Below are 17,176 nucleotides of genomic sequence, written 5' to 3'. Positions count from 1 at the left end.
AGGGGGCGCGCGGCCGCCCTGGAGGACGTGCTGATTGGGAACTTGGTGCTTTTTTCGCGTCCGAAGGGGGCCTTGGGAGTCACTTTGAAGTTGGGTTCAGAAGTGTAGCGTTGGCAAAGTTATTGCCGGCTTCCTGGTAAGTTTGGGGTGGCGCAGAGGCGCGTTCTTTGGTGACAGTGTGCAGGCCACGTTGTGCGGGTGGTTTCTGGGGAACTTCCTCTTTGCAACCGATGTCCGTTTCTGAGCAGAAACTGACTTTTATTTCAGCGGAATATTCATCTCCAGCGGCAGCTCGAGGGAAGCGGTGCATGTGCCAGCAGGTCCAGTATTTTGGGAAGTTCCTAATTTGCCGAAAACAGGCATCACTTTGCAGTGGCCACCGAGATGAGATTGTAGGCTGTGAACATGGTGTGTTTCTTGTAAAATGTGGGTCGTAGTGGCTCTTTAAAAAGGCGCCTGCTCGGTTGTCTAGTGACGGTCCCTAAAGTAATTGGGTGATCGTCAGTGACCAGGGTTGGAACCTGGTTGAAAACTAGGTTTGCTCAGTGTCTGGAGTTTCCTTCCCACCATGGGCTGGGCAGGCACCAAGGTGAACAGTTTTGGTACCTCCGTGATTTACAGTTGATTTAGGGAAGTTTACTATTGGTTTTCCTGTTTTCCAGACAAGAACTTTACGTGGATCTAAACAAGCGTGTGAATAAACGATGGCGGGTGAATTGCGGGCTATTTTTAGTCTACATGGCCTGCCCGCCCCTCCCCCCATGTCCTGAAATCATGATCTTCCTTCCCTCTTTTTTCCTAAAGACTCTTTTATCCCATTGGGAAATAGAAGACACCTGGTGGTGTTTTCAGCCACTCACCTAAGACAAATTGTAGTAAATCTCCTGGCTACACATTGAAGGTGCAGCGAGTGACTTTTTGGCTATCCCAGTGTGTGTGGTTCATTTTCATTTTTGTTGAATCAGGCCAGTGCTACATTGGTGTATTTTAGTAATCCTGACTTCCTGGGCCTGTATGTTCTCACCGTTTTATTAAGTTGATAGTCTAGGGAAATGGAGCAGCTCTGTCTCCATGAAGACCGTGTGTATGTTGGGTTGTATCATGGGAGTTCATGGCAAGCAAGCTTCAGAAATGATCAGTGAGGGTTCTAGCAATAGTGAGCATTTATCTACCTGTGGAGGAGGGGCGGCAGATAGAAATGTGGCTGAGAGTGGTGAGGTGGGGGATGCGTTGTTTATACTTCTCCCTCTTAAATGGAGGTTTTCTTGCTTGTTTTGAATATAATATTTTCCAGTTCTTTTATCATGCATTGTCTGATGCATGTAATCACAACCATTAAATCCATAAATAACTACTGTTTTTGCCATTTGAGTAGTTAGAATCAGACCTATAGGGGAAAGCACTAAACTGTACTGAGGCGAAAACAATGTTTACATGGAAAAAGTTTTTCTTACTATGAAGGAACTTAATTAAGGGACTCGTTACTGGCTTAAAAATTGTTGCTTAGCTCACCATTAGTTAATGGAGGGACGTTTGGTTATTCAAGTGATGGAGACACATTGTAAATGAAGTGGCCCTTGGTGGAGGTTGTATTTTTGCATTGGGTGCTTCAAGGAAGTGTTCAGCATTTTAATAAACTTATTACGTGTGCCCAGGAATCTTTCTGTTGCTTGTGTTCTCAGCATCTAATTAAGGTTTATCATGATTACCATGATGCTTGCTTACCAGGAGAACAAGAAATAACTGCTTCCTGTGTGCTGGGAGCCTTCAAGCTAATGTGCAGGAAGGGTAGACCCTTCATACAAACGTAGGGGCTACTAATGAAAAAAGATGTGAACTAATGGACTTTTTGAACAGCAACCTGTTGAATAAATACATGTTTGTATGTTGCAATGAAATATAAGCACAATCTTGTCCAATGAGTAGCTGACAAAGGAATCCCCCCACAATTTACTACAGCATTATTTCTGACTGGACACATTTTGATGAAGTTCATAGAAATAATTTGTTGGGTTTGTTCAGTTTCTGTATTTATATAAAAAGAATTGAGTGAAATAAGGATGGTGGTAAGTCAGGGGAGAGAGATGGCTAAATATTGACATGTCTGGGATTTTGTATTTTTCTAATACAAGTGAATTTGACTCTTTTCACAAATAACATTTACAGTATGAAATGCAAAAAAAAGCAGCTAACATGGAGACATTTATGCATTCCCATAAAATAGAAGAGGTAGGCCCTCAGGGCTATGTAATGAAGAATTAATAAGAGTATGGTCCAGTTTGGAGACCACCATGGTGGTATCTCCTGTTCTATCACCAACAACTTGAATTTAAAACAATCAAAAAATAAAATAAAAAAAGCTGTGTGAGAGCTGTTGTTGGAGAAGTTCCCTATTCACCACCTCTGGGATTGGGCTAGTAAGAATACAATGAATTGCCCTGTTAAGAAGAGCCAGAGGAAAGGGACTCAGCTGGGGCTGTGCTCTAGGAAAGGTGAGAGAGATGCTTTCTGTGCCATTTATACCTCAGGCTAATCTTGAGATGGGTAGTATTGGGGGTTTTTTGTGGGCTATGAAATAGAAGTGCAGAGAAGTTAATTCACTCGTCCAAGGCCTCAAAATGATCCAATGATGCACTACAGTCCACCCTATCCATCATGTTCTTTCTAGATGGCTGTGGCTGCGCCAAGTCTTTCCAGCTGTCTTGTCTTTTCTCTAGATATCCTTGCAAAAACTAGTGTTTCTAATCAGGTTTATATTTCTTCAGTTGTGTGTCTCTACTAACAGGGTCAAGTGATTGCAGGGATAAATGAAATTCATGGGATTCAAACATCATTGTGCTTAAATCTCCAGAACTGTTTAGTAAGATACAGTCTTGGCAACTGCTGTATATTCTATCTTAAGGTTGACTGTGGTGAAGGGCCTCTCCAAGTCCTACTGCCTGCAGACCTGCAGAAATAAGAAAATGTGGTTCCATGCCTATAATTAAGAAGGAAAAGCAAATAAAAGTACCCTCAGAGTACATATTCCTTGAATAAGAAACATCCGTATTTTGTGTAATATAGTGATTCCATCAGAGGTCCTGGAGGCCAACTGCCTGGGTTCAAACCCGGGCACTCTCCCATACTACATACATGTGCCCGCGGGGGAGTAACTCCTGCTGTACTCAGGTTCCTCCTCATGGGGACAGTCGACTTTGTAGAGTTCAGAGGATTGAGGGAAGTGTATGTGTAAGGTGCAGAGAACAGTACTTGACATACAGCAAGCATCATGGAAATGTAAGGTGTTTGGGATGATGATGATGGGTTTGGATTTGAAGTTTGCTTCTTTGTATTACATTTTATTTGCTTGTTACTTGTTTTCAGTGGAAGCATAATGTCATAGAAAGCATTTGGCAGCTTTATTTCCTGAGTTCCTTATCAAAGTATTTGAAATAAATGTGGCTTAATTTATTTACTATAAGTTGTGATTAAGGCCTACCTTGAAGAATTAGATTGGATTTTAATAATATCAAATTACGTGGTTGGTGTAGGGACAGTGGTGCATCTTTTGCATGCCTTTGTTGCTGTTCTGTCACTTGGGCTTGGACTTTTTAAATCCACTTGTACCATTTTAAATATTTTCCAATTTTAAAATTTTTGTTTGTTTTTCAATGCCGTATTCGGTAGTACCGAGGACCTGCTTTTTTTGATTGGAGTGATTACTTCAAGTGGGTTATTGTTTCTCCAGCCTTGACCTTTCATCTGTGTTCTTGTTCCATATTTCAGCTGCTGTCAAGACAGTTCTCCTTGGAAGTTCTGTTCCTCTGAAATATCTGTGAGCCTTGTCTTATTTTCACTTCCCATTTTTTACTATTCTTAATTCAGCGATAATGCTAACTACTGTTGGAGTTCTGTGAGTCAGGACTACCCAGATGCTTTGACAGGTACTTGTGACAATCTGAGTGGGTGATACCCTGGTTTTTAAGCGGAGAAACCAAAGCTCAGGGGATAAGTGGCGTTAGGCCCAGCATGTCTGTGGTGTAGCTAGTGTTCTTACTAGCAGTCCACTGTCTTCTCAGTGAGTGAATGAAAAAATGAATGAGTGAATGGTTTTCAGTCTGGGTTATTGCATTAATTTTCTAGTAGGTTGCTTTGAGCAGCCTTTCTTCTTCATCCTATCTTCTGTAACTACTGACAGTGTAATTTATTTAAAATACTGACTTCATCATGTCACTTCCCCTGCTGGAGAACCCATAATGGCTTCCCTTTGCCAACTGGATTGCGTTCATATGCTTCAGTCTGGCTTTTAAGGCTCCATTCTACCTATTCAGCTTAATTTCCCACTCCTTTCCAACTGGGATTCTTGCCTGCCTATCAAATACTGCAGTTTTCCATACTCATTACTCTGCTGCTTTTGTGCATGCTGTTCCTTCCATTTGTCCTCTGGATGGCCTGATTTCAGTCCCACTTCTTCGATGAAGATTTTTCTGCCCATTCTGACTCAGGATATTTCTTCTCTGAGATTCCATTGATTTAGTGACTATCACAAACTTCATAATTATTCATTGTTTTATGAGTATGTATCATATTAGCCAACTATACATCATATTTCTTGGACTTTTCCCTTGTATAGTATTTCTTTTATAGTATTTAAAAAATGTTTTTATTGATTATTTTAGAGAGAGAGGAAGGGAGAGGGAGAGAGGTACATTGATCAGCTGCCTCCTGCACGCCCCCTACTGGGGATCGAGCTGGCAACCCCAGGTATGTGCCCTCACCAGGAATGAACCTGCAACCTCTTGGTGCATGGGACAATGTTCAACCAACTGAGCCACATTGGCCAGGGTGTTGCAGAATTCTTGACTTTCTCTCACACCATCTTCATGTTAAATGGATTGTTTCTACAAGGGCCAATGCTAAAATACAATGGCAGTCCTGTAGATACGGCAGAAACTTCTTTTTGACTTAGGCCTTCAAGGTTTAGGTGTACGATAGTCAACATTTAATTGTTAATTTTGAATTACAAGAAAACAGTGAAAACTTAGAGTGAAATGAAAATGAATAATTTTGTCTTAATTCAAGAATGGTAGCCACATTGGTGAAAAACCTACTCTAGTTGGGAATCATGTCACACTAAGTTGGTTTATCTGGTTATCTTTATGCCTGTTTTAACTTAAGATTTTGGACTTTATGTATTTATTTTTAATCTCTCAGGCTTTTTTGCTTATTATTTTCTTGGTGGTGTGCCTAAATAAGATTTTATTTTTAGCTTTCAGTATGTGTGACAGCATTCTGACCACATTGGAGTCCCATTTGAGCCATTGCTGTGAATGTTTTAACATTTAGTATAGGATGTATCTATTATATTGTGTGAGTGAGTTTAATTTAACAGAAGAATGTCATTGTGACCATCTCCCTTCAGTAGGATTTTATGGTAAGGTTGTGCCGTATTACTAGTAGTTACAAACAAAACTGGGTAATTTATTTGAAACACAGCTAATTTGTTTATATCCTTCTGAAATTTTTAATGTTTAGAGTTCTAAAATCTAAAATTTTTAAAGCATGGTTTTTATTTGCATCAAACAAAATGAGTTAGATATTACCCTGCTTTCTGAGGGATTAGATTCCTAACTCAGAATTGATATAATCAAACTATAAGGGTCATCCTGAAAGATCAACAATTAAATTCCAGTAAACATAGAAAGAGTATTCAGATTAAGGAAAAGATTTGTGTGAAATGAATAGTTTGAAGAATGAATGAGGAAGAATAGGTATTGAATGTTTAAGCTGGAGGTTTGCCACCTGTTTTCCTCTGTAGCTGTGAAAGTTTCTTTCAGGAGGTAGAATAAAAAAAAAAAAAAAAAACAACCAGAAGAGAAACATGAGGAGCACAGGCCAAAAGATGGTCATTCCAATATCTTAATAGAATAATTCTTATGAAATGGTACTCTGTATTCTCAAACTTTTTTTTAAAGATAAAGATGTTTAACTTCTTTTAATTACCTTAAAACAAAAACAGTGAAGAATTTTTACTCTTTAGGAACTAGATTTCAGTCTACTTCTTGATATCTTTATTTTGCCTTAGAACAAAGGTGGTACCAGAACTTTTTTTTCCTACCTTTTTTTTTTTTTTGCATTGAGTCCTTTTTAACACTGAATGATAAGACGTTATAATGAAATAATCAGTGACTGTTTTTATTCTTACTGCTTATCTACTTGCATGATAGGAAGCATTTTAAATTTTAACTTGGGTTCACTATTAGGCAAATGATTTTTTATCAGTTTTTGTTAAAACTGTGGGTTTTAGTTATGTGGGTAAGTGATTTAGCGTCTAGTAATATGTATTAAGAGGATCACATGAAATAGTAACTAAAGTTTGCTCATTCAACCAATTTCTGTATTAAAATTCTCAAATTCTGTCACTTAATTTTATGTGATTTTTAAAAGGAAGATCTGCATGGAAATTTGCTTAATTTATGGTTTTAAAGACTAAAAAAATCTACAGCCTTGTGTAGAATAATAGTCAGAAAGTACTTGACATTAGCATGAGCAGACATCTTGCTAGAGAAGTTACAGTGATAGCCTATTTTGGTGGTTACCTTCAACTGCTAATAAAACAAAAATTATGGGTTAGAGAGAGGTGTTTTATGCTTTCTCCTTCATTTGAACAGGCTAATTGTGTACTAATTTTGTTCCATCTCCATTTTGATGCTATCAGATGCCATTAACTCAGAGTGTAAGGCAATACTTTGGGTTTTTGAAATAAGGTAGTAGGAATAATGAATGATTTTCCATAACATCTTATTTTCTGTATTTCTACATAATTATCCCCTTATGGTATAAAATTTATCGTATGTGTGTAAATTTTTAGGTGTTGTTTGTAGCTGTGGCAATGTTCTTTGGCACCTGTTTATATAAAAATGTAATATGCTATATACTTAAAAATTTTTTCCTTCACTAAAGTGTTGTATTTTATCTAAGTCACCTTTCTCTGGTTTTCTTAGTAAGCAATGCACATTTGTGAGATCATATACAGGTTAGGAGTGCAGTCTGTTACTGTGTCAGGGAAATAGTTTTTCTATTTAGTTTTTCTATTCTTGTACAAAAACTAACAGACCCTCCCAGAATTATTTTTTTGTCTTTGGACTTTCTTATGTCCTGCCAGCAGAGGTCACCAGTTTTATTACCTGGTGAGAGATGTTTTGTGTGAAGTGAATTGGTCTTTTACAGGTTTGTTTCAATTTGATGTTTATGACTTTCTTGTTAGTGTTTTTTATAGAGTCTTCTCAAAGATACCTTTAAATGAAAAAAAAACAAGGAGGCAAGAGATCTTGTGTAGTCTGTTGCCATTTTAGCTTAGAAAGGGGGAGAGGAGTGGAAAGGACACACACATGATAGTGGGGTGTGTTATGATGTGTATGCATGCTTGTCTTATGTGTTTAAGATGTCTCCAGAAAGATGCACAAGTGACTTCTAAGAGTGGTTTTGGGGGCGGGGTTGGGGTGGGGAGATCAGGAGGTAAGATGTGGGAGAAGCTTATTTTTATGCATAATCTTTTGAACTGTTTGAATTTTGTGTTTTACCATTTCAAAAAAAGGAATGATTGTGAAAAATCAAAGCTTCCAATTAAGAATTCTTAATCTTTTCTATTCCTTTCACTCTGGACAGTCAAAAGAAGAGAAACTATGTTAATTTCTCTTATGCTTTTTAGTCAATTTTTAAAAGAGCTGGAACACTGTATATTCCTGCATGCAGTTATTTTTATTTCTAAAATTTGTTGGCAGAATTAGAGCCAGTGAGTATGATGATAAGTTTTGGTTTTGTTTCATGATTGAGTCATCAGACCAGTAAAAGTATTTAGTGATAGTGACTGGTGATTTTTGAATCCTATCCAAGGTTGATCATTAGAAATTAATTCATTGCAAAGTTGAAAAGATTTTGGTTGTATAGAAGTAATGGTGCCTGATTTCAAAGTGTTGTTTTGGAAATTAGGTGGAAATTGGAGTGCTCATAGTTTAGCAGTTGATTTTAATAATTATGATAATCTTTAATAAAATGGGATTTGTGGAACCATATATTCTGACATTGCATGGATCCTAACATGATTATATATTATTGACTCCAAGGAGACAGATAACATTAGACTTTGATTTCATTTTTGGTTGCAGTGGGTGTCACTTGTAATTGTACATTGGCTGTTTAGTTTACCCAAAGGGTTGCCTTCTAGTTGTGCTTATTACTTTTAAGTTAAGCTGGAACAACCTCAGAGAAAGGTAGCACCTGTTTTTGTGTGCATTTAATTCTGCTGCTCTGACCTGACACTTGTGTTTCCTGAGACTAGTGCCTCTTTTTAGAGCTAAGAGGATGAGGTAGGGTCTGTGCCTGATCTTTGGCAGTAGCCCTGACTGTAGGGTGTTAATGTGGTAAAGAGACCTCTGAAGCAGGCATACCTGATTTGAATCCTGTCACCCCTATTTATTAATTTGTTATATGGCTTTGGGAAATTATATAACCACTAGAGGCCCGGTGCACGAAATTCGTGCACTTGGGGGGAGGTCCCTCAGCCTGGCCTGCACCCTCTCGCCTGCGCCCTCTCCAAATCTGGGCCCCTTGGGGGGATGCCCACCTGCTGGTTTAGGATATCCCTCTTGCAATTCAGGACTGGCAGTTGGGCATACCTCTCGCAATCCAGGACCTCTGGCTCCTAACTGCTTACCTGCCTGCCTGCCTGATTGCCCCTAACCACTCTGCCTGCTGGCCTGCTCACCCCCAACTGTCCCCCCCTTGCTGGCCTGCTCACCCCCAACTGCCCCCACTCTGCCGACCTGCTCGCCCCCAACTGCTGCCCCTGCTGGCCTGATCACCCCCAACTGCCCTCCCGTTCTGGCCTGATCCCCCCTAACAGCCTCTGTCTCGGCCCGCCACCATGGCTTTGTCTGGAAGAACGTCTGGAAGGTCTCTCGGTCTAATTAGCATATTACCCTTTTATTAGTATAGATTCTAATTGGTTTCCACTCTGAAAAATGGGAGTGAAGGGTAATTAGTACTTTTCTTCATAGAGCATTTGTGGGGATTGAAATGTGGATGCATGTAAAGCAAATTATTGTAGGGCCGGGCACAAAGGAAGCAATAAATGCTAGCTACTGCTTGGTACTTCATTAGCTGCAGGAGGAACAGCTGTAGAGACAGGCAGAAAAGTGACACCCCTCCTGTAAACCTGTCGTGGCTTCTTGTGGCAACTGCAGAGACTGGGATGGTTAGAATTCCCAAGTTAGAGAGAGGGCTGAGACCACCGCATTTGGTGACAGCTTTTATTGCTCACTCTGAAATGATACTGTGTACTGTGGAGCTTTGTTCTTCTGATACATATGCTGTCTTACAGTAATATTTTCTGTTGAATTCGGTCATATCTTGATATGTTTCAAGGAAAAAAGGTTGCTACCTTTCTTAAAAAATAGTCTTCTTGCTTTCTGGAACGGAATCTTGGCTCCTTTATCCAGTCTTTGGGAGATCAGACACTGCTCTGCTCTCAGTGGGTACTGCTTATGGACAGATCAGTCATTTTAAATAGGCATGTTACACACTATGCAAACTTTGACTTGGACTCTCACTAAGAAATACTATGACATAACACAGGATGTGTCTATGTGCAAAAATACTGAAAGTTTTCAGAATGATATTTGCTTTAATACGGGGTACACATTTTCAGTACTCTTATTTTTTGTTTAAAAACATGCAGGGTGAGTCGAATATACAACATTAGAAAAGGGATTCATCCTTTTCTACAAATTCATTGACCCTTGGACTCATTGTGTTCGTACTGTAAGAATTGTGAGGGTCCGCTTGATAACCCAGCATCCTGCTGTACAGCTTTTGGAGTCTGCAGAGACAATGAATATACTCAAAACCTAAGTTAAAAGAAACAGAGACTTTGACCAGTTAAATTTGACTTCTCCACGTGTTCCCTGATACTCATATAGTCTTTCTAGTTTATTTCCTTTTGGGTCCCTCCCACCCCATTAGAACCCTGGCCTTTACCTGATACTGATAATGTCATTTTTGCCGGACTTTTAATCCTGATTTGGTGCTCTCCCTTTGATCTTGGCCTTCCCGAAGGGGCTCAGAGCATGCACACTCCATGCCTTTTGTCTCTTTAAACCAGCCATTACTGTACCCGGTACACGTGGTTCTGTGGGCCCAGGTTGACTCTTAATTCTGACTTCTGATCTACTACTACCCACATTTCTAGCATGCGAACATCCTGTACTTCCTGTATTTTTACTGTTGAGTGTAGGTTGGCAGTGGCATGAGATTTTCATTTAATGATAAGTGGTAATGAGACAGAGTTAGAAGATAGAGGAGGGTCAGAGTTGGAAGAAATAGGGGTAGGTCATGGTAACACTGTCAGGGTGAGCTGGGACAACATCTGCTCCTGGTTACTGGTGAAAATATCTAGGACAATTTGAGATATTGGGTGTTTGGAGTGGAGGTGTGGGGATAAGAAGTCTTGGTATTATTATTTGGAAGATGACTTTTTTCCCCCATTTTTTTTTTTTTTTGTTAATCCTCACCTGAGGATATTTTTCCATTGATTTTTAGGTAGAGTGGGAAAGGGAAAGACAGAGAGAAACATCAATGTGAGAGAAACACATCGATTAGTTGCCTCCTGCACAAGCCCCTACCAGGGCCCGAGCCAGGGAGGAGCCTGTAACTGAGGTACTTGCCCTTGACCGGAATTGAACCTGGGACCCTTTGGTCCACAGGTCGACGCTCTATCCACTGAAGAAAACCAGCTAGTGCTCCTCCATTTTTATTGAGGATTTTTTTGTCAGAGGGAGGTAGTTGTCAGAAGGGAGATAGTTGAGCTGTCTTCTGGAAACCAGAATTTGCTATAAGGGAAGATAAGATTTTCAGTTTTAGAGCTTTGAACGAAAATCATTGCCACAGCATTTTAGTGATATTTTAAGAACTATTTATAAATAAAAATTTTACAATTCAGGTAAAAAATTACCAAGCATAGTATATTTAAAACATTAACATTTTCATTTTTCTCTGAATGTTGTTAAAACAGGCAAGGCCCTATTAAATAGGGACATGAACAGAGAATTTACAGTATATTAGAAGCTTTTGTGCTTTTTTACTCTGTTTATATGTCTGCTGGAGTGGACTTTTAAGTAGATAACTTCATCTTTTGTATCGCTGGGCTCTCTGCTTCTTGCATGTGGGCATGTTTTCTAATTTGTTGTTTCTCTACTTGGTTTGTTCCATTTTATTGGGTCATATACTCTCATGAATAGCTGGCTGCCTTGTTTCCATCTAGTCTCATTTGCCTTTCTTGCATTTTCTTCCAGATGACTCATGCTAATAGATAACATTGGTTGGTTGGTTCCTTTGGTCTGACAAATCAACGTATAAGTGACTCCTACAAGTGAGAACTGGTAGTAACAGGAAAAGTGGCTTTTTTGTGTGTGTGTGTGCATAACAGCATACTGATTTTTTGATAATTACTATGATAAATGCTCACGGTATAATTTACATGAATGCATATATGGCTTTATAGAGTCCTCAGGGAAAACACTTATACATACTATTTTGTCTGGCATTATATAAGGTGCTCAATAAATGTTAGTTTTCTTCCCTTTAGTCTTCTTCTATGGGTTTTCCATCGTACTCAGTACAAAATTCAAATGCCTTTCCTTAACTCCCACCATGTGATCCTGCCCTTGGACACTTCACAAACCTTATCATATTTCACAGCACCCTCCCCCTTGTTCCAGCCATACCAGCTCCACCCCCACTGAACAAGCTTATACCTGTCTCCGTACCTTAATTGCTTTGCTCTGTGCTTCAGGCTTGGCCCTGAAATTGTCATATGGCTAATTCCTTTATGTCACTCAGATTTCACTTCTAATACCACCATCTCAGGTCACATTGAGAGGTCATAAGCTGCCCACTTCTTAGCCATTTTTGTTCCCATAGCCATTTTTAGTCACAAGACCCTCTTATTTTCCTCATAGCACTAGAACATTTACACACACACACACACACACACACACACATATGTATATAAATTCCTGTGTTCTGTAAGGATGAACCAGTAGTTTAAGGCTATCAGCTTGTCATGAAAACATTTCTGAGAGAATGAGTCACTTAAATATATACATATACTAGAGGCCTGATGCACGAAATTCATGCAAGGGGCTCGGCCTCGCAGACCCTTGCAGCCTCGACTGGCTCTCGCAGCCCTGGCTTCGTCCGGAAGGTTGTTCTGCTGTTTGGTCTAATTAGCATATTAGCTCTTTGTTATGTATGTATTTATTTTGTATGTATACATAGTTTTAACTCACCTCTATAGTTTAAGCTCCATGAGAACAGGTATGGGCTCTGTCATGTCACTCCAGGATCTAAAGCCAGGACCTGGTACGTGTTCAGTAAGTATTTGAGAGAATTGTTCTCAGGAAGGTTTTCATGACCAGCTGATAGCCTTAAACTGGTTCATCCTTACAATAGAACACTGGAAATAATTCATTAAAAGATCAGCATTTAGAGGAGGGTTGGAAGAGGCTTTATTACACATTGGTATATACATTTGGAGGCCTAGGGAACATATGTGTGTACCTCTCACTTTTCTTGGAGGAGTGTACTTAGAGATGGTATTAGAATCAATCTGAAGAAAATAAATGGATGATTGATGAAATTTGAAAATGTGCTTGTGTTCATCATAACTGCTAGATTTAAGAGGTTAACACTTACTTTTTCTTAAGTTAAAGATACATATTTCATTTAAGTAATATGCTGAGGGCTAGATACTCCATTTATGTTTTATATAGGTTCTGGAAGTTTTGTAATTTGCCTTTACTTACATTTACTTGCGATATTGTCTTATATATTTTTATTGATGAGGGAGAGGGAGAGAGATACAGAAACATCAGTAATGGGAGAGAATCATTGATCAGCTGCCTCCTGCATCCCCTACTGGAGATCAAGCCCGCAACCCAGGCATGTGCCCTTGACCAGAATTGAAACTGGGACCCTTCAGTCTGCAGGCAGGTGCTCTATCCACTGAGCCAAACCTGCTAGGGCAACTTGTCATATTGTCTTGATTAATCATGGTCAACTTCTCAAAGTTGTATATGAGTCAGAACTCGTAGTTGTGTGATAGAAACTCAAAGTTAGCTTAACCCGAAAAGGATATTTATTGGCATATGGAATCCATATGGATTGAATAACCCAGCTATAGGACATTGAGTCAGCCAGGCTTTAGGACAACTAGAGTCAGACCCATTTGATGCTACCAGAAATTTCTGTTTAACAATTGTGTGTGTGTGTGTGTGTGTGTGTGTGTGTGTAGGTTAGTTTCATTCTCTCATAGTAGATTGGCATTCTTTACATGGAGGAAAATGTGACTTGCCAGTGCCAGAGTTTCTATTGTTTTTACGTGCTGTAGAGTAAGGACTACCTCTTTCTCTATTTTGTTTGGAAAGCTCTTGAAGCACTGATCAATTTGGTTTGGGAGAGTTTTCCATGGCCAGAGGCCACATATAAACTACTAGAGGTCCCGGTGCATGGATTTGTGCACCAGTGGGGTCCCTCGGCCTGGCCTGCGGGGATCAGGCTGAAACCAGCTCTCTGACATCCCCTGAGGGGTCCCGGATTGCGAGAGGGCGCAGGCCAGGCCGAGGGACCCCACCAGTGCACAATCAGGCCCCGGGAGGGACCATGGGAGGGCTCCAGGGTGTGTCCGACCCATCTCACCCAGTCCCAATTGGCCAGACCCCAGCAGCAAGCTAACCTACTGGTTGTAGCGTCTGCCCCCCTGGTGGTCAGTGTGCGTCATAGCAAACAGTTGGACACTTAGCATATTAGGATTTTATCATATAGTACTAGAGGCCCGGTGCACGAATTTGTTGGCTGGCCCTGTCCCTGATTGGAGTGGGGGGGCTGATTGGGGGTGGGGCTGGCCAGGGGAAGGGTCCACGGGCAGCCGGCCCCGCGCCCTGGTCGAACTCCCGTTTGAACTCCCAGTCGAACTCCCGGTCAAGGGGACAATTTGCATATTAGCCTTTTATTATATAGGATGGCTGTTCTAAGTACTTGGTGGGAGTGGGAGGGGAGCAGTGCGAATGACAGTTGAGTAAACAAGGAAACTGCTGGGCAGACAATCTCTCCCCCTCCCCCTACCCCTCATCCCTCACCCTAAAATGTGAGTTCATTTATTTATAGTTGGGAAAGTTGTGCCTTTCATCCATGAGAATAGTTAGCGTAAAATTCTCCTTTAACTAGAATTGGCACCTTTTTTTTTTTCCTCTGTGGTTCCCAACCTTTTAAAATACAGATTAATTTTTAAAATGAAAAATTGAGGTTCCTTATGTGATAGTAATTTTATATACCCTGTCTCTTGCTAAATTGGGTATTCAAATGAATTTTTCTAAAAATGAGTTATGTAGTAAAAATATTGATGCTATTTATTTTTGTTTTTAACATTACTTCTAATTTAACAGATAATGGAAGCCAATATTTGAGGCAGCTGTTAGAAAATTATCAACAGGTTAATTACACATATATAGGGGATATTTTAATCTCTGAGGAAGATAACCACCTTCATCCTAACCAGACAGTTACGGTAAACATTTTTTTAGCATGTAACAAAATTAATAAGTTACATATTCCTAACAGTGGTTATATGAAGCAATATTTTATTAGCTCACTAAAATAAGAAAATACCCATGTACGAAAAAGCCTTTTGTGACTCAACTTATTAATTTTTCTGGACTTCATTTGCTTAATCTTTAAAACTTTGAACTGGGCTTCTGATATCTCTTCTGGATTGAATGCTCTTTGACCCTATGATTGCACATGTAATTTAAATATTAAGCCAGTATTCAGCCAAATTAAGTGGAAAATGTACAGTACTGATCTCATCAGGTTAATCATTACCTGAACTGATTTTCCTAAAAAAAAAAAAAATTTTTCGTTTCTCTGACACCTCAATTTTGAACAGATTAGCTATACAAAAAATATTCTTTAGATATCTTAAGAAACTTCTGTTGTTTTATCCATTAACCTCTGAGTTCAAGTGCATTTCATTGTAGAGAAAATTAAAATAACATCAAATACATTTTTGAGATGATTGTTTCCTTTAATACCTTTATTTTTTAATTTTTTATTTTTTTTAAATATATTTTATTGATTTTTTACAGAGAGGAAGGGAGAGAGATAGAGAGTTAGAAACATCGATGAGCAAACTGCCCATTGGGATTCAAGCTTCCAACCCGGGCATGTGTCCTGACCGGGAATTGAACCAGCAACATTTCAATGCATGGGAGGATGCACAACCAATTGAGCCATAAAATAACATCAAATACATTTTTGAGATGATTGTTTCCTTTAATACCTTTATTTTTTAAAGAACAGTTTATTGATTTTTAGAGAGGAAGGGAGAAGAGAGAAACATGATGTTAGAGGGCAACATCGATCGACTGCCTCCTGCAAACTGCCCATTGGGATTCAAGCTTCCAACCCGGGCATGTGTCCTGACCGGGAATTGAACCAGCAACATTTCAATGCATGGGAGGATGCACAACCAATTGAGCCACACTGGCCAGGCCTAATGCCTTTATTTTAATTGTATGATAGCTGAATGTCAAAGCCAGTAATTTTTTGGCACTTTAGGTTTTATTTTAGTTTTGATTTTGCTCTGTGTTCTACACTTTTGAAATTGTACTAAGTTTATATCTTTTAAGTATAATAAAATGATGTTCACATTCATAATTTTTAAAATATTAAATTACAAGTGTTGTCCATATTAGCGGAGAATCTGTGTACATATATTGAAATAATTTACAATAAAAATAGGTATGTGAGTGGTATAATGGGAGGAGGAATATTTATTAGGGGATAAAGATGCCAAACAGGTTGATCTTTTCTGGCAAACCGTATGCTTTATGTGTAGGGTATGGTTGGCAAGTTGGATGGTAATGTGAATGGACAGGAAAGGTAAGGGATCATATTATCAAGTGACTTTTTTGCTGTGATAAGAACGTTCTTCTGTGACAGGGAAGGAAGGAGACTTTAAACAGAACAGCAGGATTATGTTTCAATCCTGGATATAGTGCATGATGGATGAGATTATGATTTGGGATGGAAAGGGTCTTAGCTTTGGACAGAAGGGACAAAGTTGAGCTGGTGGTCCAGTGGTTCTCTACCTTGGCTGCACATTAGAATCACCTGGGAATCTTTTTAAAATCCTGATTTCTGGGCCTCACCCTCTGGAAATTCTGTTTCTTTGTTACTAATGTGGCCCTACCCCATAACAAAGAAATAATTTCCAGAGGATGAGGCCCAGAAATCAGGATTTTAAAAAGATTCCCAGGTGATTCTAATGTGCAGCCAAGGTTGAGAACCACTGTGGTAGTGCAATAGGTGAGAAAGACATTGCATCATTATTATAGCATTGCACCCTGGTCCACATTTCTGAATTCTAGAAAAATAAAAGCAATTGGAAATTCAGGAGTGAATGTTATTGAAAAGAGCTAAGCATCCAGGTTTTCTTCTTTTCAGCTTGCTGCTGCTCCTCATTTTGAGGTACATAGGGGTGTGAAGATTGGGGGCTTGTGGGGATGGGGAATTGATTTCGTTTCCAAATACTTAATGGACAAAAGCAGAAGAACAAACTGGAGGAGGGGGAAATTGCTGCATGGGAATCCCCTTCTACATTATGATACACTAAACCGAGGGATAATTAAATTAGTTATTTGAGAATAGTCACAAGAAAAATAGACTGATATAGTGTAACTAGTTAATGAGGTTTCTAGTGGGTATTATTTGTATTCTAGGATACTTTTTCATGTTATTTCAAAACTTTTCTAAAGATTTTACATTAATATAAAAGTCATCAGAATCTCAGTTTGATAGAGTTGGAAACTTAATCTGAATTAAGCACTGTTTAATTAATTAAAATTTCATAAATAGTATAATTCTTTGTATTTCTGTGGCATCAGTCATCACTTCTCTTTCATTTCTGATTATATTTACTTGGGTTCTTTTTTTCCCCCTTCTTTTTCTTTTTTTCTGAGTCTGGTTAAAGTTTTATCAATCTTGTCTGTCTTCCCAAGAACCAGTTCTTGGTTTCATTGATCTTTAGTATTGTTTTGTTTTAGAGACTATTTCGTTTGTTTTCACTCTGATCTTTATTATT

At 39.1% G+C, this 17,176-nt stretch overlaps 1 protein-coding gene across 1 annotated transcript in view; it reads left to right on the top strand.

The window, feature by feature from the left end:
• The first annotated feature begins 32 nt into the window (after positions 1 to 32).
• The window catches only part of TBL1XR1 (transducin beta like 1 X-linked receptor 1), a 152,949-nt gene continuing 135,805 nt past the window's right edge, over positions 33 to 17,176 (top strand). Inside the window, 1 exon segment of the mRNA XM_023760055.1 lies at positions 33 to 136. The gene's annotated coding sequence lies outside the window, so the exon portion shown is untranslated.

This window comes from Myotis lucifugus, unplaced genomic scaffold, assembly GCF_000147115.1.
Source record: "Myotis lucifugus unplaced genomic scaffold, Myoluc2.0 scaffold_170, whole genome shotgun sequence".
Taxonomy (NCBI): domain Eukaryota; kingdom Metazoa; phylum Chordata; class Mammalia; order Chiroptera; family Vespertilionidae; genus Myotis; species Myotis lucifugus.
Note: the sequence above shows the minus strand (reverse complement) of the source record. Positions and strands in the feature narration are given on the sequence as shown.